We start from the raw sequence: 25,837 nt of genomic DNA on the forward strand, positions 1-25,837 counted from the left end.
AGTTCTTTATCTCTTCATTTGATGTTCTAGGGTTTCAGGATTGTTGATTCTCTGTTTGGCTTAGTTTTTTGGATCTTTGTTGTGGAGGGATGGCATGGCGCTTCTGCCTAGAGCGCCATCTTGCCGGAATCTCTCAATTACCTCTTTTAAAAAGAGTATTTTCTTCTTGATCAAGCACTTTTCATACCTCACAGCCTAGTTAAGCAGTGTCTGATTTTCTTTGATGTCTGTGAATGAGGTATTTGTTTAAAATAATTAGGCATTAGACGTGTTTTGCTAGAATGCTGATCTCTGTCTGTTCCCAAATAGCTTGTTTAGCATATTGTGTTCTTTTTGTTTAGAAGCCTATTGTAATAGCCTACAATTAATTTAAAAAGTGAGTTTCACATGGCTTTCTTTATTAGAGATAGTTTGTTCAGTTTCCTACTTGTCAGAAAAATAACTGTTTTCAGGTAAATGAGATGTTAACCCTAAAAGGAGACTCCAGATTACATAGTAGACGTAGATAGTGTTTCTCTCAAACCAAAGAAAGCATGAGGTGGGTTGGATGATATCAAGAATGTGGCTGGGCTGCATCATTTGGAACAATATATAGGTGAAACATAGAATATCTCTCTTCTTCAAAAAATCAGAGGAATGGAGACTGGCTACGGGAGGCACAACAAGACATTGGTGGTTCTGTGGCACGCGGGAGACCCGGGTTCAGATTCTGGCCAATGCACCTCAAGTGCAGCCACCACCTGTCTGTCCTTGGAGGCTTGTATGTTGCTTAGCAGGTTTCAGTGGAGCTTCCAGACTAAGACAGACTAGGAAGAAAAGCCTGACAATCTACTTCTGAAAATCAGCCAGTGAAAATCCTATGGATTGCAACGGTCTGATCCACAACCAATCATGGGGTTGGAGCAGGATCAGGCAGAATTTGGTCTGTTGTGCATGAGGTTGCCATGAGTTGGGGGGCCACCTCACAGCAGCTAACAACAGAGGAGCCACAGGGTGAAGTTGACAGAGATAAGGTAAAATAGTGACACAAAAAAGCTGGGTAATTAACTGGTGAGTAGCATCTGGGGTCTTAAAAGCCTGTAAGCAGCTATCTAAGATACTCCACTGGGATCACATCTTTGGGAGCAAGGGAAAATGAAGAAAACAAGATACAAGGGAAAAATTAGTCCAAAGGACTAATGGCCTCCACCAGACTGAGTCCAGTATAACTAGATGGTGCCCGACTACCACCACTGACTGCTCTGACCAGGATCACAACAGAGGGTCCCAGACAGAACTGGAGAAAAATGTAGAACAAAATTCTAACTCACAAAAGATCAGACTTACTGGCCTCACAGAGACTGGAGAAACCCCGAGACTATGGCCCCCAGACACCCTTTTAGCTCAGTAATGAAGTCACTCCTGAGGTTTACCCTTCAGCCAAAGATTAGACAGGCCCATAATACAAAACGAGAGTAATGGGGCACAACAGCCCAGGGACAAGGACTAGAAGGCAGGAGGGGACAGGAAGATGGTAATAGGGAACCCAAGGTCGAGAAGGGAGAGTGTTGACATGTCGTGGGGTTGTTAACTGATGTCATAAAACAATATGTGTACTAACTGTTTAATGAGAAACTATTTGTTCTGTAAACCTTCATCTAAAATACAAAAAAAAAAAAAAAAAAGCTGGGTAAAAAACCCAAACCCATTGCCCTCAAGTTGATTCTGACACATAGTGACCTAAATTCATGACTAATAGGATGAAGAACACATGGGGGAGTAATGTGGAGCAGGTTTTAAAAAAAATACTTGACAAAAAGGACATTGTAGTTTTAATTTTGATTCATCTCTAGAAGGGACCATTGGACATCATTTAATTTTTAATTTTCTGTCTTCTGTAGCTGTCAAGGGGTCCCACAACTGATCATCAGTCTCTGTTGGAATCACTGTCCCCTTTCTCTGCAAAGGGGAGTCACATTCAAGGCTGTGATGTTATAGTGATATCTTTACAGTGTGAATTTTGATGACAGTATTGGTAACAATATTACTTAAGCAGGACAGTGGCATAGGCTGATTGTATTTTAGGACAGGTGGGAAGTTGGTGTAACTGTGGGCAAGATGATCAGTTAAGACACGTAAGCACCTAGGTGAAACAGGATGAGAGACTGAACCGACTCATTGAGGTTGGATATGGAGGGGAGAGTTGAGAATAAACAGGTCTTGGTGACTGATTCAACTGAGGCAGTTGAGATAAGGGAGGAGTCTGTGATAAGGCCAACTGGTGCCCTTAGCCAAAACATTAACATATAAGGAGGAGCCAGAGACGTATACGACACCAGTGAGACAACTACCAAACAAACATGTGCATTGTTTTCTTAGCACCTCTATGAAGTGGGTTACCAAAAAACCAAACTGTCAAGTCGATTCCGACTCCTGTTGACCTTGTAGGACAGACTAGGATTGTCCCATAGGGTTTCCAAGGAGCAACTAGTGGATTCGAACTGGCAATCTTTTGGCTAGCAGCTGAGCTCTTAACCACTGCACCACCAGGGCTCCATGAAGTGAGACAGGCAGGCATTATTTTCCTCTGAGGAAATGTAACTCAGCTCCCTTTCAACACCGGAGATTCTCCAGATGTATAGAATTCCTTCTTGCTTGTCACTAGCCCCCAGGGGATGGGGGATAGGAGTTGAGGAAGGGATTTCCCCTTCTCACCTCCCCTCATCTAGGATTCACAACTTTATCTTATACTTGTGTTTGTGGTTGTCTCCAGAAACACAGTCCCAACCAGTCAGCTGGCTATGACAAACAGCGTGAACTGAGAGACTCTCAGTGACTTCATGATGGATTGGCCTGATCAGTGCTCATTCCAACCCCCTTTCTAGTATGCTTTTCAGTACTGAGGCGGCTGGACAGTACCCACATATCCCACTTTCTCTTGCAGTGGGGGCTCCATATGTGATTCAGGTTTACACACACACAAGATTTGGAGAAGAGTGAGCACTGTGTGGCCTGGCGGTGAAGATGGTGAGTTCTTCTGGAGCAGCTCTGATGAAAGATCCAGAACGAAGAAGTGAGTCATGGCAGAAATGTGGTTTCTGCTAGAACAGTCTCACAGTAGGTAGGATGTTTTCCTGTCTGCAGTTTTTCCTGGTTGTGTAGCATCCAGTCTTGGCTCTCTGGCCTTCCTGGAGATGTTGAATGTCACCCATGCTCTCTACTAAATCCCTTTCTGATTAAAGTAGCTAGAGTAGATTCTGTTGACAGCACCTAAGAGCAGTACTACTCAAACTATATATATATGTATGTATATATATACACACATAGATACATATACACATATATACACACGTATATAAATATTTATTTATAAATATATTTATATTTATATGTGTATGTATTTGTATACATATACCTTTCTTTATATAAGGGAGCCCTGGTAGTGCAGCGGTTAAAACACTCAGTTGCTAACCAAAAGGTCAATGGTTCGAACCCACCAGCTATTCCGTGGAAGAAACTTGTGGCAGTCTGCTTCCATAAAGATTTACAGCCTTGGAAACCTTATGGGGCAGTTCTACCCTGCCCTATGGGGTCACTATATGTTGGAACTGACTTGATGGCAGTAAGTTTGGTTTGGTTGGTTTATCTTTACGTATGCTAAAATAGAGATACATATGTTCATGTTGAACAATTTATATTGGCACAAATCACGATTTCAACAGATTTCAAGTTGAAGATGACATTTTTAACTTAAAAAATTATTTAGCAGACATTAATTAATCATTTAGTATTTATAAAGCACTATGCTAGATATGGGGCCCTGGTGGCACAGTAGTTAAGAGCTCTGCTGCTAACCAAAAGGTCAGCAGTTCAAATCCACCAGCTGCTCCTTGGAAGCCCTATGAGGCAGTTCTACTCTGTCCTATAGGGTCACTGTGAGCTGGAATCAACTGGATGGCCACGGGATGCTAGACGTAGATGAATTTGATAGAGTCAGTCCTGGCCTTCAAGGAATCTCAAAGCCTAGTATCAATCTGCTGCTTAAAATTCCCACTGGAAACTGACATATGAGGGCAGAGACCATGCCTCTCTCACTCACCAGTGTATCCAGGGCCTAGAGCCTACAGTCAGTACAGACACACAAACACACACGCACGTACCTGTACATGCACACACACACACACACACGTACACACATACACGCGCACACATACACGTACACACACAAATGCACACGAGGCACATACATACATATACTTGATCCGGCAGAAAAAAGAGAAAATGCAAATTATCAATAGCAGGAATGAGAGATGACATCATGACAGATTCCACAAATATTAAAAGGATAACAAGGAACTATTGTGAACAACTTCGAGCCACACACACAACACATACACACATGTTTGCATTCATGTTACATGAATGAATGACTACAGGACTACCAGTAAGTAAATAACATGGGAGGGATTCTTTTGGGTTACTTAGTCCCAGATTAGAACTTCTTTTCATCTAGCCACCAGACTCTAATTTAAAAATGACTGAATTTTATTAGTATAATTTTCTTGCAGCAAACTGTTTCCAGGGTAATTGCTCAGGTCAGAATTTGCCTGAAAGTTTTGTTCTGCTTTCTGGCTATCGTTTTCCTAAAAATCTGCTTCCTTACTCTCATCATCCAGCTCCTAGTATAAGCCACCACATATGTTTTGAGGCAGCTGCTGTTTCTAGACACCTCTCAACCAACTCTTTTCAGGACAAATGTTGATTTATCTATTACCCAGCCTATCCAATCATACTGCCCAATCCAGACAGCTAGTTACATAGTGGTTTTTCTCATTTGTGCACCTGATTTTTTTTTTCCTCCAATTTGGGGTCAATAGTGCAGATGGGGAGGGTGAAAGGAACATTTTGCTATATAGTTCCATTTTATAAATGAGGAACATGATATAAAGAAGTTATGAGACTTGCCTGAGTTCACTCACATAGTTCCATTTTACAAATGAGAAATGGTGATATAAAGAATTTCTAAGACTTGCCTGAGGTCACTCAGAACTGGAGGAGGAGTCAGTTTGTGCTTTGTAGGTTGTCTTTTTCTCATGATCCATGTCCATGAGCAAGGTCGTCTGAAATCTGCACTTTGAACACACTCTTATGGCTTTTAAAGTCGAGGTGACCCAGGCATGAAAGTGCTGGTGATTGAAATTACTGAGGGTCATCCCTAATCCAGGCCATCAGGCCCAAATAAACTCCAAGTGGAACTTGGAATGCCATGTCATGGAGTACGCACTAGGCAGATAGGCCTTATGCTGTTGAGGAAGAGAAGGTACTTTTTCGAGTTGTATTCTTTGTTTGCAGCTGAAATAACTATCAGTAACAGAGAGCATTGTAATCACTTAAAAATGAACAGTAGCCCATCTGCTGCTCAACCAAGCACGAATTGTCCTCCCATTACAATTCAGAAGAAACTGCCATGCATTTAGTCTTCAACTTTATTTTTCAGGTTCTCTAGAACTATTGATTCTTTGAAAACCTGAAATACAGTCTTAGACTTCCATTGACTTGGCCGTGGTTTGACATCATTAACCTAAACTGGCTTCTTCTAAACTCTTTAGATGTAGCATGTCGGAGGTCCTACTTGCGGCATCTCAGAAAACCGACTCAGGTCACTGTAGGCCAAATCAATTTAACAAACATTCACTGAACATTTTCCCAGAACAAGGCTCTGTAATAAGTGCTCGGGGGGCGATGGTAGGAAAAACGTCCTTCTCTTCATGGTTCTCAGAATAATTTGGAAACAGTCAAATAAAAACAAAACAAAAGCAAGCAAAACTCATCTAATTACAGACTAAAATACGATGTACTATAATACAGGCACCTATAAAAGTGCTCTGGGACAACTGAAGCAGAGAGGAACGGCGATCAATTCTGAATGCCTACGTCCAGTGTGGATTATCTAATAGGTAAGGTAAGCATGGTGCTTACCTTGCTTACCAGATCATCTGTAGTGAACAATTTCACATTTTTTCACCACATCAAAGATTCTGCTTCTAGGTATGGCTGGCATCTCTCTCTCTCCCAACACCTCAGCACCTTCCTACAGAATCGAAACCTCTTTTCAAAGTTACGGTCCCTGACAGAGGTGGATGACCTAGTAGGCAAGGTAAGCACAGACTTACTTGTGCTTACTTACTAATCTGTAGTGAACAATTTCACATGAGTTTGTAGTGAAACCCATGTAACATTGTCACTGCAGATGATCTGGTAAGCAAGGTAAGCACTGTGCTTACCTTACCTACTGGATAATCTGCCCCTGCCTCAGTCCCAAGCAACCAGTCACAATATTTTGAGGGGAATTAGCCTCAGAGACTTAAGTCATTATAAATCACCTTAGACGTTTTAGGGTGAAAAGTAGTGAATGATAGGAAAATAGAAAAAAGAGAAAATGAAACCAAAAGAAAGCAGAAGAAGAAAGAGCAGAAATAAATAAAAACGGAAAAACAAAAGAAAGTCAATGAATGAAAGGCTGATTCTATGTGAAGGTTGATAAAATGGATAAACTGCTAGCTAGACTGATCAGAAAAAAAAGAGAATGCAAATTATCAATAGCAGGTGCCTTAGTCATCTGGTGCTGCTGTAACAGAAATACCACTAGTGGATGGCTTTAACAAAGAGAAATTTATTCTCTCACAGTCTAGTAGGCTACAAGTCCAAATTCAAGCGTCAGGTCCAGGGGAAGGCTTTCTCTGTCAGCTCTGGAGGAAGTTCCTTGTCATTAATCTTCCCTTGGTCTGGGAGCATCTCAGCGCAGGAACCTTAGGTCCAAAGGACATGCTCTTCTCCCAGCACTGCTTTCTCGGTGGTAGAAGGTCCCCATGTCTCTCTGCTTGCTTCTCTCTTTTGCATCTCAAAAGAGATTGGTTTAAGACACTATCTAATCTTGTAGATTTCATCGGTATAACTGACGCTAATCCATCTTATTACATCATGGTGATAGGATTTACAACACATAGGGAAATCACCTCAGATTACAAAATGGTAGACAATCATACACTACTGGGAATCACGACCTAGCCAAGATGACAGATATTTTGGGGGGATACAATTCAATCCATGACAGCAGGCATGAGAGAGATGACATCATAACAGATTCTACAGATATTAAAGGATAACAAGGGAGTATTGTGAACAACTTCATGCCAATAAACCTGACAACTTAGATGAAATGCACAAATTCTTCAAGACACAATCTGCCCAAGCTCACTCAAGAAGAAATAGTTATTCTGAATAACTCTGTATCTTTTAAAAAACTGAATTACTAGTTTAAAATCTTCTCGTAGATAAGAAAACAAAATACCATCACCACCAACAAAAATCTAACTTCAGACCCAGATAGTTTTACTACCAAACATTTAAGGAGGAAATAATAATTCTACACAACTCTCCCAGAAAATTGAAGTAAAAAGAATACCTCCCAGCTCATTCTATGAGGCCAGCATTATCTTGATCCCCAAACCTTGTATTACAAGAAAAGGAAACTATAGACCAATATCACTCATGAACGTAGATGCAAAAATTATACACAAAATTTTAGAACAGTAAATCCAAAAATATATAAAAAAGGAGAATATATCATGATCATGTGGGGTTTATCCTAGGAATGCAAGGTTGGTATAACATTCAAAAATCAATCACTGTAATTCACCAAATTAACAATGATAAACTATATGATCATCTAAATAGACACAAAAAAGCACTTGACAAAATCCAACATTCATTTCTGGAAAAAAAAAAAAAACTGTAAGAAAACTAGGAATAGAAGAGAACTTTCTAAACTTGATAAAGGACATTTAGGAGAAATCTGTAGCTCATAGTATATTTAATGGTGAAAGACTGTACGCTCTACACCTAAGATCAAGAACAAGACAAGGATGTTCGTTTTGTTCTCACCACTTTTTCTTTTATATATATGTATTTTTTTCTTATATATGTCTAAAAGGTGAAGACTTTTGTAAAATCTTAACACTTTCATTATTACATCTAATGATTCCTTAATATCGTCAAGTAACAGAACAATGTTCAAACTTCCCTTAATATCAGAATTTTTTTTAATGTTTTGTTTTAATCAAGATTTAAATAAGGCTCTTTCACTGCAGTTAGGTAATATGTCTCTTAAGTTTCTTTTCATCTACTGGTGCTCCTCTTGTTGCTGTCCCTTTTTTTTTTTTTTTCTTATAATTTAATTATTGAAGAAACCGGGTCTTTGGTTCTCTTTAGCTTCACATAGTGTGTATTTTACTGACTGGGTCTTTGGTTCTCTTTAGTTTCACCACTTCTGTTTAACCTATTGGAAGACCTAGCCAGTGCAGTAAGGGAGGAAAAAGAAATGAAAGGCATCCAGATTGGAAAGGAACGAGTAAAATTGTGTTTACTCACATACAACATGATTGTCATCATAGAAAATCTGATGGAATCTACAAAAAGGTACTAGAACAAATGAACAAGCTTAGCAAGATTAGGGATACAAGATCACTATACAAAAATCAATTGTACTTCTATATACTAGCAACACAGTCAGAAATACAAATTAAAAGAAAATAATACCATTTACAATAGCATTGAAAATATGTAACTCTAAGGGATAAATTTGAAAAAAAAATGTCCAAAATGTGTACCCAGAAAACAACAAAAAGTTGCTAAGAGAAATTAAAGATCTAAATAAATGGAGATGTATACTCTGTTCATGCCAAACTTGGTAAGATGACGGTTTCTCCAAATTGATCTATTTTATGCAATTCAAATAAAACCTAAGCATGTTTTCTTCTCAGAAATTGACAAACTGATGCTAAAATTCATATGGAAATGCAAAGGACCTAGAATAGCCGAAACAACTTTGAAAAAGAAGAATAAAGTTGAGGGCTAACACTATCTGATTTCAAAACTTACTATAAAGCTACAATAATCAAGATGGTATGGTATTAGCCTAAAGATAGACAAGTACATCAAAGGAGTTAAATTAGAGAGCCCAGAAATGTTGTTGTTGTTAGGTGCTGCGGAGTCAGTTCCAACTCATAGCGACCCTGTGTACAATAGAACCAAACACTGCCTGGCTCTGCACCATCCTCACAATTGTTGCCATGTTTGAGCCCATCGTTGCAGCCACTGTGTCAGTCCATTTTCTTGAGGGCCTTCCTCTCTTCCACTGACCCTCTACTTTACCAAGCATGATTTCTTTCTCCAGGGACTGGTCCCTCCTGATAACATGTCCAAAATACATGAGATAAAGTCTTGCCATCCTTGCTTCTAAGAAGCGTTCTGACTGTACTTGGTTCAAGACAGATTTATGCATTCTTCTGGCAGTCCACTGTATATTAAATGTTCTTTGCCAACATCGTAATTCAAAGACATCAATTCTTCTTAGGTCTTCCTTATTCTTGCCCAGTTTTCGCATGCATATGAGGCAATTGAAAATACCATGGCTTGGGTCAGGTACACCTTAGTCCTTAAAGTGACATCTTTGCTTTTCAACAGTTTAAAGAGATCTTTTGCAGTAGATTTGCCCAGTGCAATATGTCATTTGATTTCTTGACTGCTGCTTCCATGATCATTGATTGTGGATCCAAGTAAAATGAAATCCTTGACAACTTCAATCTTTTCTCCATTTATCAAGATGTTGCTTATTGGTCCAGTTGTGAGGATTTTTGTCTTCTTTATGTTGAGGTGTAATCAGTACTGAAGGCTGTAGTCTTTAATCTTCTTCAGTAAGTGCTCCAAGCAAGGTGGTATCATCTGCATACCACAGGTTGCTAATGAGTCTTCCTCCAATCCTGATGCTCTATTCTTCTTCCATTTGTCATTCCTAGCATAGTAGATAGACCATACAATTGTCTGATTAAAAAGGCCCAGTACTAGTCCATTTCAGCTCACTGATGCCTAGGATATCGATGTTTATGCGTTCCATTTCGTGTTTGAAGACTTCCAATTTTCCTAGATTCATACTTTGTACATTCCACATTCCAATTATTAATGGATGTTTGCAGCTGTTTCTTCTCATTTTGAGTCGTACCACATCAGGAAATGAAGATCTTGAAAGCTTTACTCCATCGATGTCATTAAAGTCAACTCTACTTTGAGGAGGCAACTCTTCCCCAGTCGTATTTTGAGTGCCTTCCAACCTTAGTGGCTCTGGCACTATATCATATAGTGTTCTGCTGCTGTTCGTAAGGTTTTCAGTGGCCAGTTTCTTCAGATGTAGTCTGCCAGGTCCTTCCTAGTCTGTCTTAGTCTGGAGGCTCTTCTGAAACCTGTCCACCATGGGTGACCCTGCTGGTATTTGAAATGCCAGTGGCATAGCTTTCAGCATCAGCGCAGCATGCAAGCCACTACAGTACTACAAAGTGACAGACGTGTGGTACCCCAGAAATAGACCTACACATAAATGAGCAACTTATTTTTGACCACTATGCAAAGGCAATTCAGTGGAGAAAGGATAGTCTTTTTAAAAAAAGGTACTGGGACAGCTAGATATCCATATTAAAAAAAAAAAAAAATAACTTGCAGTTACACCATACATCATATACAAAAATTAAGTCTAAATGAATCATAAACCTAAATGTAAATCCTAAAACTTCTAGAAGAAAATACAGGAGAAAATATTTACAATTTTGGAGTTGCAAAAATTTCTTTGATATGACACTAAAAGTATGTCCATGACACAAACACAATGGTAAATTGGATTTTATTAAAATTAAAAATGCCTCTTCAAAAGACACTGTTAAGCAAATGAAAAGACAAGAAATGGAGAAAGCTTTTGCAGATCACTTATCTGATAAAGGACTGGAATCCAGAATCTATAAAGAACTCTCAAAGCTCAATAATCAAATAACAAACATTTCAATAAGAAAATGGGCAAAAGATTTGAACAGATATTTTAACAACAAAGGCAGGAATTAATGAATTTTAGGGCAACAGCAACAATAACAAAAACCACAGGGAAATTCAACCTGATTAAAAGCTGATTTGTTCAAAAGACTAATAAGATGTCTGGTAAGATTAATTACAAAAGAGAAAGAATGCAATGAAAAGAGGGGTACAACTACGGGCAAAATGAGCATTTTATAAATAAGTAAAGAATGTTTTGAAGAGAAGTGTACCATATAATTGGAAAACCCAGATTAACAATATAAATTTCATAATGTCGGAATTGTCAGAAGAAGAAACGGAAAACTATACAATAAATCAGTTATAATTATAGTAATTAAAGGGTAGTCCTCCATTCTCCATCAAATAGTCCTCCCAATCATTTCTAGGTCTAGATAATTTTTCTGATTTGTCTTACCAAACGTCAAGAAAACATAATCCCTATAAAAATTGCTTGAGAAAATAGAAAAAGAGAGAAAATGTTCACCTCATTTTATGAGACTAATACAACTTGATACTAAAAATTTGCAAAGACAGTTCAAGAAAAGATAATTTGAGGTTACTATCACTTAGGAACTGGGGCAAAAATTTCTAAATAAAAATGCTATCCTTCTAAACCAAAACCAAACCCACTGATGTCACGTTGATTCTGACTCACAGTGACCCTGTAGGACAGAGTAGAGCTGCCCCATAGGGCTTCCAAGGCTGCAATCTTTACTGAAGCAGACTGCTGCATCTTTCTCCCACAGAGCTGCTGGTGAGTTCGAACCACCGATTTTTGGTTAGCATATTTAAAAAATAACACATCATAATCAAGTAAATTTTTCCAGGAATCTAAGGATGGTTGAATACTAGAAAAATCTGCAACATGATTCACCATGTTAATGGACCAAAGGAAAAATATCAATTCATGCAGAAAACTCATTTTCTAGTTTTTCACATACATTCATTATGAAAAATTCTAGGTAACTGGGAATAGAGGGAAACTACCTTAAGTTAGTGGTGGCTAACTTGCTGGTGCACACAGCAATCAACAACAACAACTCCAAATCAAGGAGCCCTGGTAGTGCAGTGGTTAAAAGCTCGGTTGCTAACCAAAAGGTTGGTGGTTCAAATGTACCAGCGGCTCTGCATGCGAAAAGACCTGGTGATCTGCTCCTACAAAGGTTACAGTCAAGGAAACCCTATGAGGCTGTTCTACCCTGTCCTACAGAGTTGCTATGAGTCAGAATCAACTCAACAAAACACGACAAGAACCAGAAAGCAAACATAATACTTAGAGAATTTAGATTTTTACCTTTAAGTTCAGTTAAAACAAGTTATTATTGGTACAGTTCAACAAGGAACTCGAGGCCCAGGCTAATTAAATTTAAAAAAAAAAAAGGTATAAGATTTAGAAAGGAGCAGATAAAACTGTGATCACTTAACAGGCAATATCCTTATTAACATGTAAAATTCAAAAGGATCGTAGAAAAAACAATGGTACTTATAAGAAAGTTCAAAAGGGTTTCCAGATACAGTATCACCATACAACATTAATAGTATTTCCCTGCACCAGCAATAACCAATTAAATATGGTTATAAACAATAAGATGCCATTTATACTAACAATAGCAACAACAGCAACAAATCTAAGAAGTGTCTAGGAATTACAAAGAATAATAAAGAATTCAGAAGTCTTTTAAGGAGATAATTTTAAAAATCTATTACAGAACATTAAATGTCAACTTGAAAAAAATAGAAAATAACTAACATTGTAAAGGTATTAATTTTCCTCAAATTAATCTATACCAGATTTCAGCAAACTAAGGTCAGCAGTCAAATTCAGCCCACTACCTCTTTTAGTAAATAACGTTTTACTGGATCACAGACAGACTCATTTGTTTCCATAAGTCTATGGCCGCTTTTGTTCGACAAAGGCAGAGTTGAGTAGCTGCGACAGAGGGCGTATGCCTGCAAAGCCTGAAATATTTATATCTGGATTTTACAGAAAAACTTTGTAGACCCCCAATCTACACATTTACTAAGATTCCAAGGAAAGTCTCCTCAGCATTTCTCAGGGAACTCAACACACTTTGCAATTATATGAAGAATAAATCCACAAATAGTTGAAAAAAATTCTGAGAAAAATAATGGAGATTAGCTTTATTAGATTAAGACACATTGCAAAACCATTTTAATTAAGAAGTGTGATGCTGTGTAGGAACAGAAAAAAACAAAACAAAACCCAAAGTTACACAATAGATGCAGACCCAAGCATAAAGGGAATAATTATAATATAGACTTGTCATCACACTGTGGGAAAAGGACAGATAACCTAGCAGAAACTTTTGTTAAAAGTGATTCATTGTATGAATAACAGTAATGTTGACTTCTTCCTCACAACTGTATCCTATGCATGAAAATAAGCCGCAAGTAATTAAAACTGAAACATGGAACATAAAACTATAAAGTCCATGAAAAAAACATAAGGAATGCCTTTGTTACTTTAGGATGGGGCATAACTTTTTAAACAAGACCCCCAATATACAGGGTGTAAGAAAGTAAAATTATAAAGAGGGAGATTGATGGATTTGTTAATATAAAAAAATCCTACTTAAAGGAGTATGCCATGGAGAAGATTAACACATTTATGATAAACTGTAAAAGATTTTTGCAACATCTATAATCAACATAGTATACCTATAAAATAAAGTCTGCAAGACAAAGGTAAGAGAAAGAAAAGTAAAAATGACAAAGGGATCAAATGAGAATTTTCGGAAGGGGAAATAAAATGAATAAATATTGTGAGAGTCATTCTTACCAAAAATCAGTGAAATCAAATTCAGTTAACAATGAGACACCGCTTTACACCTGCCAGAATGCAAATATTAATTAAGTTGGATAATACCAAGTGCTGGTGGGAACATAAGCAAAGAGGAAGCACCAAGACCTGCTTAAAACTAAAAACCAAACCCATTGCCCTTGAGTCAATTTCGACTCATACCGACCCTATAGGACAGAGTAGAACTGCCCCATAGGGTTTCCAAGGGGCAGTTGGTGGATTCAAACTGCTGAGCTTCTGATTAGCAACTGAACTCTTAACCACTGCGCCACCACTGCCCCAATACCTACTAGGTGGACTGTAAATTGGTGTGTCCTTTTAAGAGAGCAATGTAGCTGTACGTTATGAAATTAAGTGTGCAGATACATTTGTTGATAGCTGCTGCTGAATCAGCCGCCTGACTCATGGCGATCCCCTGAACAACAGAATTGGACCATTGTGATCCATAAGGTTTTCATTAGCTAATTTTCAGAAGTAGATTGCCAGGCCTTTCTTCCTAGTCCATCTTAGTCTGGAAGCTCTGCTAAAACCTGTCCAGCATCACAGCAACATGCAAGCCTCCACTGACAGATGAGTGGCAGCTGTGCTTGAAGTGCCTTGGCAGCGAATCAAACTCTGGTCTCCTGCGTGGAAGGTGAGAATTCTACCAATGATGCACCAATGACCTCTGTGGATGCACTAAACCAAAAAACCAAACCAAAACAAAAAAACACCAAACCCGTCGCCCTCGAGTTGATTCTGACTCATAATGGCCCTACAGGACACAGTAGAACTGCCGCATAGGGTTTCCAAGGCTGTAATCTTTACGGAAGCAGACTGCCACATCTTTCTCCCTCAGAGCAGCTGGTGGGTTTGAAACACAAACCTTCATTCAGTTAGCAGCTAAACTCTTAACCACTGAGCCACCAGGGCTCCTTAAAGGTGTGGTAGATGGACTGGAAAGACAAACACTAAATCCAAGAGAGAAGGTGTTTAGCGTGAGAGGGAGTGATGGCAGAAATGATAATAATAAAAATAAATGGGGACTTTGTGTGGACTAATAATAATAGTTTGCCAGGGACTGAGGGGGTCGCTCGAAATAAAAATCTGCACCCCTTTAATGAAAGGGCAGCTTTCTCAACCACAGTGATACAGGATGACAACCACAAAAGTAAAGGTCTTTTGCAATTTCTCATGTTGGGACAACAGGAAAAGCAGTGGGTGATGGCACACTTAGCCGGTGTCTGGAAGATGACAAAGACACAACACACACAACATGGACAGGGGTGATCACTGGGCCTCCAAGAACAATTTACGTCAACAGTTATAAAACCTTAAGATAGAATGTGGATCTTAACAGCCAGAAGCACTCTCTATTTTAGGATTTGTAAACAAAGTTATTATAATTGGTAGAAACAGTTCTAATGCAGTACTGAACCCAAATGCTATCACCAGCTGATGAATTTTTAGCTCAGCTTTCCATTTGGTGAAAACAGCAGTAATTTACCAGGATTACTCAACACTGACAGTTTGCAGGGGCCTTGGTGGTTGTATCTGGGGAGAAAGGACACATAAAGACACTTGCAAACACACACATTTCCTCTTAATGGGTTGTTCTCTTTTTGCATATTTGCTTTTGCTTTTGAAAATTGAGAAGACAGGCTTTAAACAAACAGTGCTCTTATTCAGTCACCCTTGTTGGTCTTTTGAGTACTAGTTTGGAGTCGGACAAATAGAGAACTAAACTGACCTTGACTTCTCTGCCTGCTTTGCTGGGGTGCTCCTGCCTGCCACGTTCTCTGCAGGGACTGGAAAGAAGTCGGCAAGCCCAGCGCGTGCCCCGAGTTGGCTGTCTTGTCTTCCGGCAAATTGCAGCCTCCTGTGCTTTAATGTTCAGGATTACTAAATGTTGAAATGTGGTTGCAAACTCAAAGAAAGCAATTCATTGTCCCCTATAGGCTTTTTTGTTTGAATTCAGTATTTGCGTAAAACCTCTTTAGAAGCAGCAACCATCAACTCTGAAAAGCAATTGATGTTTCAATTAACCTCTTTTCTGGGGGAAAATCTTAGTTCTAAGACTAAAACATCCTCAGTAAGTAGACTTTAACATAACAGTATTTCATAAGTAGCCTGTCAGATTATTGCTTGATTTTAATATAATTATAAAGCACACGTTAATTTAAAAAAAAAAAATTAACTCTACCTCCATTGCCAATAAAGTCTATAAAAAGACCCAAATTGTATGGCAAGGAGGAAGACAGAGCATCTGGCTGTGGATAAAAGGGTCTGTCAAGGAAGTTTTCATAGCGGAGGTGGCTAGTGGGCATCAGAGGCTGGAAGGATAAGTATGTTTTTGCGAGTGGGAGTGGGACAAGGGCATTAAAGCAGAGGGAAAAGAATGTCCGCAGGCACAGAGGAGACCTGCAGAGCTTCCTGCTGTGATCACAGCTGGTAATACTGACCTTCATCTGGGTTTGGGATTGGGTTAAGATAAAAAATGATGGTGCCAAGTTGTAGGTCTGCCATCTTTGAAGCCATAAATTTAAATATGTATATATAAAACCAGTGACTGTCAAGTCTATTTTGACTCATGGCTACCCCATGTGTGTTAGAGTAGAACTGTGTTCCACAGGGTTTTCAGTGGCTGATTTTTCGGAAGTAGATCACCAGGCCATTCTTTTGAGGGGCCTCTGGGTAGACTTGAACCTCAGGAGCCAAGCATGTTAATGGTTTGCACCACCCAGGGACATGTAAGTAAATAAGAATATAAAATATAAATACAAATATGCCACCATTGTAGAAAACATTTTGAGAAAGTGCATCCATCCTCTGAGCCCACTAGCTTAGTCCTAGTTTGCCGGAAGGGAGAGCCTATGGAAAAGCTTACAAGATAATGCTATATTAAGGAGTGCAATTCTAGGATAACAACAACGAAGAAAGGTGGGGAAAGAGTGAAAGCAAATACAAGAGGACATGTTGCTGTGCTGATGACGGCTTTACAGGAAACCTATATGGCTCCTTGATCATGTGGGATGTCTTTGGAGAGGCCGTGGGCAGCCAACTTGCCTGGAAACAATTCTTGGGGTGGTGGGGTGGGAGTAAGGAAGGCTAAGGGATATATCTGTCAGCTCCTTTGTGTCCTATTTCTTTGGGAACAAAGACCGGATTATTATTCTCCATTCTTCACTCCCTCCCTTTGATAGAAATATGTATCCATGCACAATCCTTGCCAGGTGACTCTGCAGTACTCCTACTGAGTTAGGCAGGATATATTCCTCAGCCCATTGATGTTGGGTTTGGCCACACTTATGCATGGTTTATGGCTGACTGATGAAAACATGACAAAGGAATGCTTTACCAGAAAAATGATAAAGCCTGAATCACAGAACTGTTGTTATTGTTAGCTGCCACTGAGTCAGCCACAATGGAATGAAATGCTGTCCAGTTCTGCACCATCTCCATGATTGATTGTGGATGGAACCATTGTGATCCATATGGTTTTCATTGGCTAATTTTCAGAAGTAGATCACCAGGCCTTTCTTCCTAATCTGCCTTAGTCTGGAATCTCTGTTGAAACCCGTTTAGCATCACAGCAACACCGAAGCCTCCACTGACAGACAGGTGGTGGCTGGGTATGAGGTGCATTGGCTGGGACTCAAACCTGGGTTTCCTGCATGGAAGGCAAGAATTTTACCACTGAACCACCACTGCCCTTTAATCACAGAATCCTAGGCTACAAATAAGCCCTAAGCACAAAGGGATTCTGCTAAGTTCAGTTGTACCCACATATCTGAAAATCAGCATGGCTAGGATTTGGGGAAGAAGTCTGCCAGCCAGGGCCCAGATGTGCTTGTCTGAGAGAGCAGCTGAGGAGATAGACCTCACAGATGGAAGGGACATACGCTGGCAGAGCAAGGGAACTGTGGAAGATGGCCGTTGGCTGACAGACTGAAGGAAAATACTGTCGAGGTGGAAGGGTGGGGATGGGTTGTGTAAATCCAGCCAGCTGGAGTAAAAGGGCATTTTCTTCCACGTGTGAGATATGCACGCTGTCTCTCCGTTGCCATGCTATGCTAGTCAACATACTTCTGAGTAAAGCCTCTTCATAACTATATCCCAAAACCTGCACTGAGGCAAGGAGGGTGAGCAATTAGGTAGCATATCTCAGTGGGTTTGGCCACAGACTTGGAGATCACACAGATCTAGGTTCAAATCCAGGCTCTGTTTCTGTATACTGTAGGCAATTTTCTAAATCTCTTTAAGCCTTGGTTTCTTAACCTTCAAATGAGGATAATGAAAGTCACCATTTCACTGAGCTATTGGGTAGGTATAAGGCGATATGATTTAATGCCTGTTTTGTAGTCATTAGCACTGTTGGATGAGAGACTCTTCACCTCCCAGGTCTGTCGTATAACTGCACGTCCTAGCTCCTTTGTGGAGTCCCTGGTTGGTGCAGTTAATGTCCTTGGCTGCTAACTGAAAGGTTGGAGCACTGAGTCTACCCAGAGGCACCTTGGAAGAAATGCCTGATAATCTACTTCTGAAAAAACAGCCATTAAAAACCCCATGGAACACAGTTCTACTCTGACACACATGGGGTCGCCATGAGTCAGAATCGACTCGAAGGCAACTGGTACTTGTAGCCCCTTTGTGGTTGGGTGGGCAATATGACTTATTTCAGCCAGTGAGTTGTGAATGGACTTGATGGGCGTCATTTTGGGGCTGATACCCTGCTGGCACAAATGATCAAGCACTTGGCTGCTAATCGAAACACTGGTGGTTTCAGTCTACCCAGAGCTGCCTCGGAAGAAAGGCTGGGTGATCTACTTCTGAAAAAAAAAAAAAAAAAATCAGCCATTGAAAACCCTCTGGAGCACAGTTCTACTCTGACACACATGGGGTTGCCATTAGTCGGGGGTGACTTGATGGCAGCTAACAGCATTAACGACACAAGATCCTCCAAAGACCTCTTTCCCTCTGATATAGTGATCAGATATTCAAGATGGTGGCTGCTTTGTTAATTTGGCTTCCTGAGATACTGCTATGGGCAGGATCCCACTGCTGATCTGTAATGGACCTGAGTGTGAGCAAGTCATAAACCCCTGCTTAAGGCACTAAGATGATGGTAGTTACAGCAGTATAACCTGGCCTTTCCTGATATAGCATGAAAGCACCTGACAAATCTTTTGGCACTTAGCAAGTACGTAAAAATGTCGTCATTATAATCGGGAATGTTATTATGGTTCAGTTAGGTATATTCTCCAAAGATCTTTTGTTCCAATGTTTTATCATTAGTGAGAAATAGGAAGAAAGGAGCAAAAAGACCTGAGTATCTATGGAATTTTCAAGTTTCTTTTTTTAATCATTAATGTTATGATCATAATGGATACGTGTACAGGCAAGATCCTCATTGCACATGCAATTATCTTAGAAAAGTCTGAGAGTGTTGAGACAAGTAATTGATTGCGTGAAAAGTTTATGCAGAAGCTTAAGTGTAAGTGCATATCAATTTATTCTCCTTATTTAATCCCAATAATCATTCCCACCTGGTTGTTTACCTGGATGATAACTACACTTGTTGTTGTTAGTTGCTGTTGAGTGAGACCCTACTCATGGCAACCCCACGTGTGCAGAGTAGAACTGCTCCGCAGAGTTTTCAGTGGCCATGACCTTTCAAAAGCAGATCGCCAGCCTTATTTCTGAGGCACATCTGGGTGTGTTTGAACCCCAATCTTTTGGTTAATACATAGCCACCCTATAGGACGGAGTAGAACTGCCCCATAGGGTTTCCAAGGAGCAGCTGGTGGATTCGAACTGCTGACATTTAGGTTAGCAGCCGACTTCTTAACCACTGCGCCACCAGGGCTCCTTTTGGTTAATAGTCAGATGCTTAACCATGGACCACCCAGGAACCCCTAACTCACAGAGAGTGCATTGATTATTCATCCAAGGACTATTATAAAAATAACTGGACAGTAGATAAGATGTCACCCAAGGTTTCTTAAGGTGACATTTGCACTGTTACTTCAGTGGTCCCCAAATCTAGTCATGGAGGTGCTGTGTCAGAATCACCTGGGGAGTATACTTTTTTTTTTTTAATTTGAAACAATCTTTAAGGATACAAATGTTACAAGATTAATGCATAGAACTCTTGTATTACCTTCACCAGGTAAGATTTACTGCTTTCAACATTTCCGCACTTGTTTCTTCTCTCCTAAAACAAGGATATTCTTCTAAATTGCCACTGTTTGGTTACCCAGTTCCAAGGATTTAACAGTTGTGCAATGTTTTAAGCTAGTCTATAATCTGTATTCCAATTTAGTCAGTTGTCTCAATAATGCCCTTGTATATCATCATTTTTCTTCCACTCCAGGATACAGTCCAGTATTACATATTGCATTTAATTTTCATGTTTCCTCAATCTCTTTAATCTGGAATATTTCCTCAGCCTTTTTTTTTTTATCTTTCGTTGCATTGGCACTTCTGAAAAATTTTATTGTTGTTAGTTGCCATTGAGTTGGCTCTGACTCATGGCGACCGCAGGTACAACAGAATGAAATGTTGCCTGGTCCCGTGCTGCCATCTTCATGATTGTTGGTATGCTTAAGTCCATCGTGTCAATCCGTCTCATCAAGGCCTCCTTCCACCCTCGCTGGCCCTCCACTTTACCAAACATAACATCCTTCTTTAGCGATTGGTCCCTTCCAATGACACATCCAAAGGTTACTGTCAAAGTCTTGGACAATATTTTGTTGTGATCCATAAAGTTTTCATTGGCTAATTTTTGGAAGTAGATTGTCAGGCCTTTCTTCCTAGTTGGTCTTAGTCTGGAAGCTCTGCTGAAATCTGTCCCCATGGTTGACCCTGCTGGTATTTGTCATACTAATGGCATTGCTTATGCAGGCCAGTTATTTTATGGAACATTTCTCAACTTTAGTTTTGTTTGATGTTTCCTCATAATTAGATTCAGGTTATGTATCCCTTGCTAGAATACTAGAAAAAATCATGTGTGTCTTTCTAAGGATATCACATCTGGAGGTGCACAAGGCCCATCTACCTCTCCTTGGTGTTGTTAATTCTGATCACCCAGTAAAGGTGTTGTCCAGTTTCTCCACTGTATAGTTACTATGTTTCCTCTTATAAACAATAAGTGGTCTATGGGAGATATTTTAAAAGCATACATATATCCTACTCCTCATCAAACATTGTACCTTAGCTTTAACAACCAATATTAATTGTGGCCCAAACCAATCTCCAGATTTATCGGTTGGTCTTCTACTGAATGGAATAACTCAATGTTTTTTATCTATCTATCTATCTACCTATCTATCATCTATCTACCTATCTAACTATCATCTATCTGTCTCTGTTTTTTATTAGTATGGACTCACAGATTCCTATTTTATTTGATGGGTTATAATCTACTACTGTTCTTTTTCATTTTTACTCTTAAATTGTCCCCTATCTGGTCAGTGGGAGCTTCTTCACCCTGACTCCTATGTCTTTTTTGTGTGCTCCGTTGTGTTTGTTTGTTTTTGTGGCAGCACTTCCTTCCTTTCTATCATAGCAAGATGTTTCAGGCTTATTTTGTACTTTCCCTGCTACGGACCTGGACTTACAGATTCCAACCCTAAGGTAACTGAATTAACTGTCAGGGAGTGGGGCTCAGATGTATGTATTTTTAAAGAAAGCTCCTAAGGGGTTACAATGCTCAGGTATTTTTTATGGACCTCTGTGTTATTTGATAAAAGGAACCACCAAATGTTTTGTAATCATGCTAGTGATCATATTTCCTGACCCTGTGATGGGTTCTTGATCACTCTGATCTGTACTCAGACCAGATATCTCTCTAATCACACCTGGAGAGAGCCTTAACCTCGGGAATAGTCATTGTTCTGTTCTAGAGTTTTCATCAGGACTAGGTTTTACAACATCAGACCACCAACATGACACCCAGTTACCCTCTAGAAATGTCACCCTACTCATTGGTCAGAATTGTGATGTGGTTGTCTATTGCTCCCATGCTACACTGGATTTAGTTCTGCTTTATCTTATGCCTTTGATTCCCACTCTCAGATGCTTAGTATTTCCCTGCTCTTCTCCATCCTCTCTAATCCATCATTTAACAGCATAAAGAAGGCTTAATATAAGGATTTTCAAAGTCTTAAACTGAAGGATAAACTATTAGATTGCAGGAAGGGGAGAAGGTTACCAGATATGAGGGTTTATTCATTCAGTTAGTCAACAAATATTTACTGAGCACTCACAATGTGCAAGGAACTGCAACGTGCATGGGACTAGGGACACAGCAGTGAAAAACATAGTCATGCTTCTGTCTCCTTGGAAATTACTGTTTTGTAGGTTAAACAGATATTAACAAAGGGGGCAAACAAATATCTGTAAAATTACAATTGAGATGAAACGTCCACCTGAGGAAGGGATGATTGAGCTGAGGATTATAGGATGAAGAGGAATTAATATAGGTAAAGCACCAGGGAAGGGGAGGAATGTTCCTGACAGAGAAACAGGTTATGCAAAGGCCCTGTGGCAGAAGGGAGCATGACTTATTGGGAGACCTGAGATATGACCACTGTAGCAGGAAAATAGAGAACAATGAGTAACTTGGTCAAAAATTATACAGAAGAAGTAAACAGAAGCAAGATCATTCAGACCCTGTAGACTATGTTAAGGATTTTGGTTTTTATCTTAAAAGCAATGAAAACTCATTGAAGTATTTTAATCAGAAGAGTGACATGATCATATTTCTTTTTTAGAAAGGTCACTTTGCCTATAATGGTAGGAAAAATTAAAAGGGACAAGAGAAAATAAAGGAGGGGCTTTGCTAGTAGTTGATGGAGAGAAGAGGATAGATTCGGGAGATATGTAGGAGGTAAATTGGCAGAATTTGTTGATGGATTAGTTATTGGGAGTAAGGGAGGGGCAGGCAAAAAATTAATTTCATGATTTCCAGCATATGGTAGCAACATCACTAAGATGGGGACCACAAAGAGAGAACCAAGTTTGAGGTAGATCATATATTCACTTCTAGACATACTGAATTTGAGGTGTGTTTTCAACATATAAGTAGAGATGTCAAGTAATCTAGAACTCAGAGGAGAAATTTAAGTTGGAGATATTTAGTAATTTTTGAGTGACCTTTGTAAATGGTTTTGATTGAAACCACGCAGGTGGATAAAATTACCTTATAAGACAGTAGAGAGGGAGAAGAGAAAAAGATCTAAAAATGAGTCTTGAGAAATGCTATTTACTGGCCAGTAGAAAAGGAAAAGGAAAACCTGGTGGTGCAACAGTTAAGCACTCAGCTGCTAACTGAAAGTTTGGTGGTTCAAATACACCCAGCCACTCCATGGGAGAAAGACCTGGCAATCTGTTTCTGTAAAGATTACAGCCAAGAAAACCCTATGGGGCAGTTCTAGTCTGTCACATGGGGTCACCATGAGTCGGAACTGACTTGAGGGCACCTAACAACAATAACAGAGAAGGAAGAGCAGGTAGTGAAGAGGACAGACAGCAAATGGCCAGAGGACAGCACTGTCACAAAGATCAAGGGAAGAGAACATTGTAAGCAGGAAGGACTAGTTAGCTGTGTCGTATGCTGTTGAGGGATGATGTAAGATGACTAAGAATTGTCTAACAGACTTAGTAACACAGAAGACGTCAGTGGACTGATGTAGGTGGAAGTAAAATTAGAGTAACAGATGACAAAAATGAGTACAGAATGCATAATTAGCTCTTTGTAGGTATTTGGTTGTGAATTGGAGAAGAGAGTTGAGTTTCTAACACTTTTGATTCCAGCCCATGTAGACAAACTTCTGCCTTTGAAATGTGGTAGAGGTTCTCTTTGCTTTGTTTTGACCACTTTGAGCCTTACTCTAAACCAGATATATCTCTATAAAAACACTGGAGAGAGCCCTTAACCTTGGCGATAGTGTTCTGTTCTAGAGTTTTCATCTGCTAGGTTTACTGATGTCCAAGTTGACATGATGCTTGTTTGTATCAGGACCCACATGATAACTCTTCAGAAAACCCTTAGTCTGTGCTTGTGTACTTGTTCAGCATTAGGCAGGATCCTTACCAATAGGACTGTTAAGAGATTATACTTTCCTCATTTATAACCAGCAAAATGCTGACCATTTGCATTACTAATTATAGAAAATAGATTTTGTTTTTGTTTTTTCCTGTTGGCAGTGAACATCCAGCTCTTCTCTGAGTGCTCCATTTTCTAAGTGTGCTCTAAGTCACAGTGTGGTAAAGCATTTAAACTCCTTTTGACCAAGGGAAGGAGCCCTGGTGGCGCATTGGTTAGGTGCTCAGCTGCTAACCGAAAGGTCAGCAGTTCAAACCTGCCAGCTGCTCCACGGAAGAAAGATGTGGCAGTCTGCTTCTGTAAAGATTACAGCCTTAAAGACCCCATGAGGTAATTCTACTCTGTCCTATAGGGTTGTTATGAGTTGGGGGTACAAGCTGAAATACATTCCTTATTGGATAGACACAGAGATGGACACGGACACTGTGTGTAACCCTAGAGCTTCCTAAGCTTGCTTACGTATTTTACGTCCAATATCGTGGGTGAAGCAACTAGACCAAGCTTATGAATGGAGGGAGGTCTTTACTTTTCACCCAGATCTGAGAGTAGGGAGAGTGTGAATGGTAAAGTCTGTAAGTCACATGTGGGTATATTTGGAGAGGGAAATAGTGAATTGGGGGTTATGACTATGCTTTATTCCCTAGCGGCTGTCTGTCTGTCTTAGTCATCTAGTGCTGCTGTAACAGAAATACCACAAGTGGATGGCTTCAACAAAGAGAAATTTATTTTCTGGCAGTCTTAGTAGGCTGGAAGTCTGAATTCAGGACGCCAGCTCCAGGAGAAGGTTTCCTCTCTCTGTTGGCTCTGGAGGAAGGTCCTTGTCGTCAGTCTTCCCCTGGTCTAGGAGCTTCTCCGCGCAGGAACCTTGGGTCCAAAGACACACCATGCTCCTAGCACTACTTTTTTGGTGGTATGAGGTCCCTAACTCTCTGCTTGCTTCCCTTTCCTTTTATCTCTTGTAAGATAAAAGGCGGTGTAGGCCAGACCACAGGGAACCTCTCTTTGCATTGGATCAGGGATGTGACCTTAGTAATGATGTTACAATCCCACCCTTTAATGTAATCTAATCTTGCCTCATTAAGCACAAGCAGAAATTAGGATTTATAACACATAGGAAAATTACATCAATCACAAAATGGAGGACAACCACACAATACTGGAATCATGGCCTAACCAAGTTGACATATATTTTTTGGGGACACAGTTCAATCCATGACACTGGCCACTTCTGGTTGCAGCCCCTTCCCAATGAAACATCCTCAAACATGGAAAAAGGGAAGTGGTTCAAGTCCAAGGGTTGCCACACTGGAGTTTGAAATTAACCATTTGTTGACCACAAGCTTTCAAATTAATCTGGCACCTTGGGTGAAAGTTGTGCTAAAATTTAGGAAGATACTCCAAGTTACAGCTATGTAGTTGATTAATTAACAACATTGCTTAATGGACTCTTGGTTGGTCTAAAACTCAAACTTACTAGATTTATTTTTAAAATATGCATGAAAACAAGCTTCCTTTTGATTTAAATGGGCTGAGTGATAAAAATAAGCAGGATTCAAAACATTTATTATTATTATTTCTCTCTATCCGTTTCTTATGGTCTCAGCACTTAGGTGTTCATTATGGAAGAAAGCCTCTAAAATGATGAGCGATTGATAATAAAATCTTGGCTAAAAGGTTAATTGATATTAAAATTTGAGTATGAGCTAAAAATCCCCAGTCCCATGGTATAAAACTTCTAATATATCCTTTTCTATCAGTTTCTTCTGCAAATTGTCCATGACTGGATTTTTTTTTTTTTACTTTTTTTTTTCTTTTTTTTATTGTACTTAGGTGAAGGCTTACAAAACAAATAGTTTCTCATGAAACAGTAGTACACATATTGTTTTATGACATTGGTTAACAACCCCGCAACATGTCAACCCTCTAACTTCTCAACCTTTTTTTTGGTGAAAATACACATAGCCAAAGATACACCATTTCAAAAATTTCTACATGCACAGTTCAGTGACATTGACTACACTCTTCCAATTGTG

The sequence above is a fragment of the Trichechus manatus genome, unplaced genomic scaffold (genome assembly GCF_000243295.1).
Source record: "Trichechus manatus latirostris isolate Lorelei unplaced genomic scaffold, TriManLat1.0 scaffold00044, whole genome shotgun sequence".
NCBI classification, from domain to species: domain Eukaryota; kingdom Metazoa; phylum Chordata; class Mammalia; order Sirenia; family Trichechidae; genus Trichechus; species Trichechus manatus.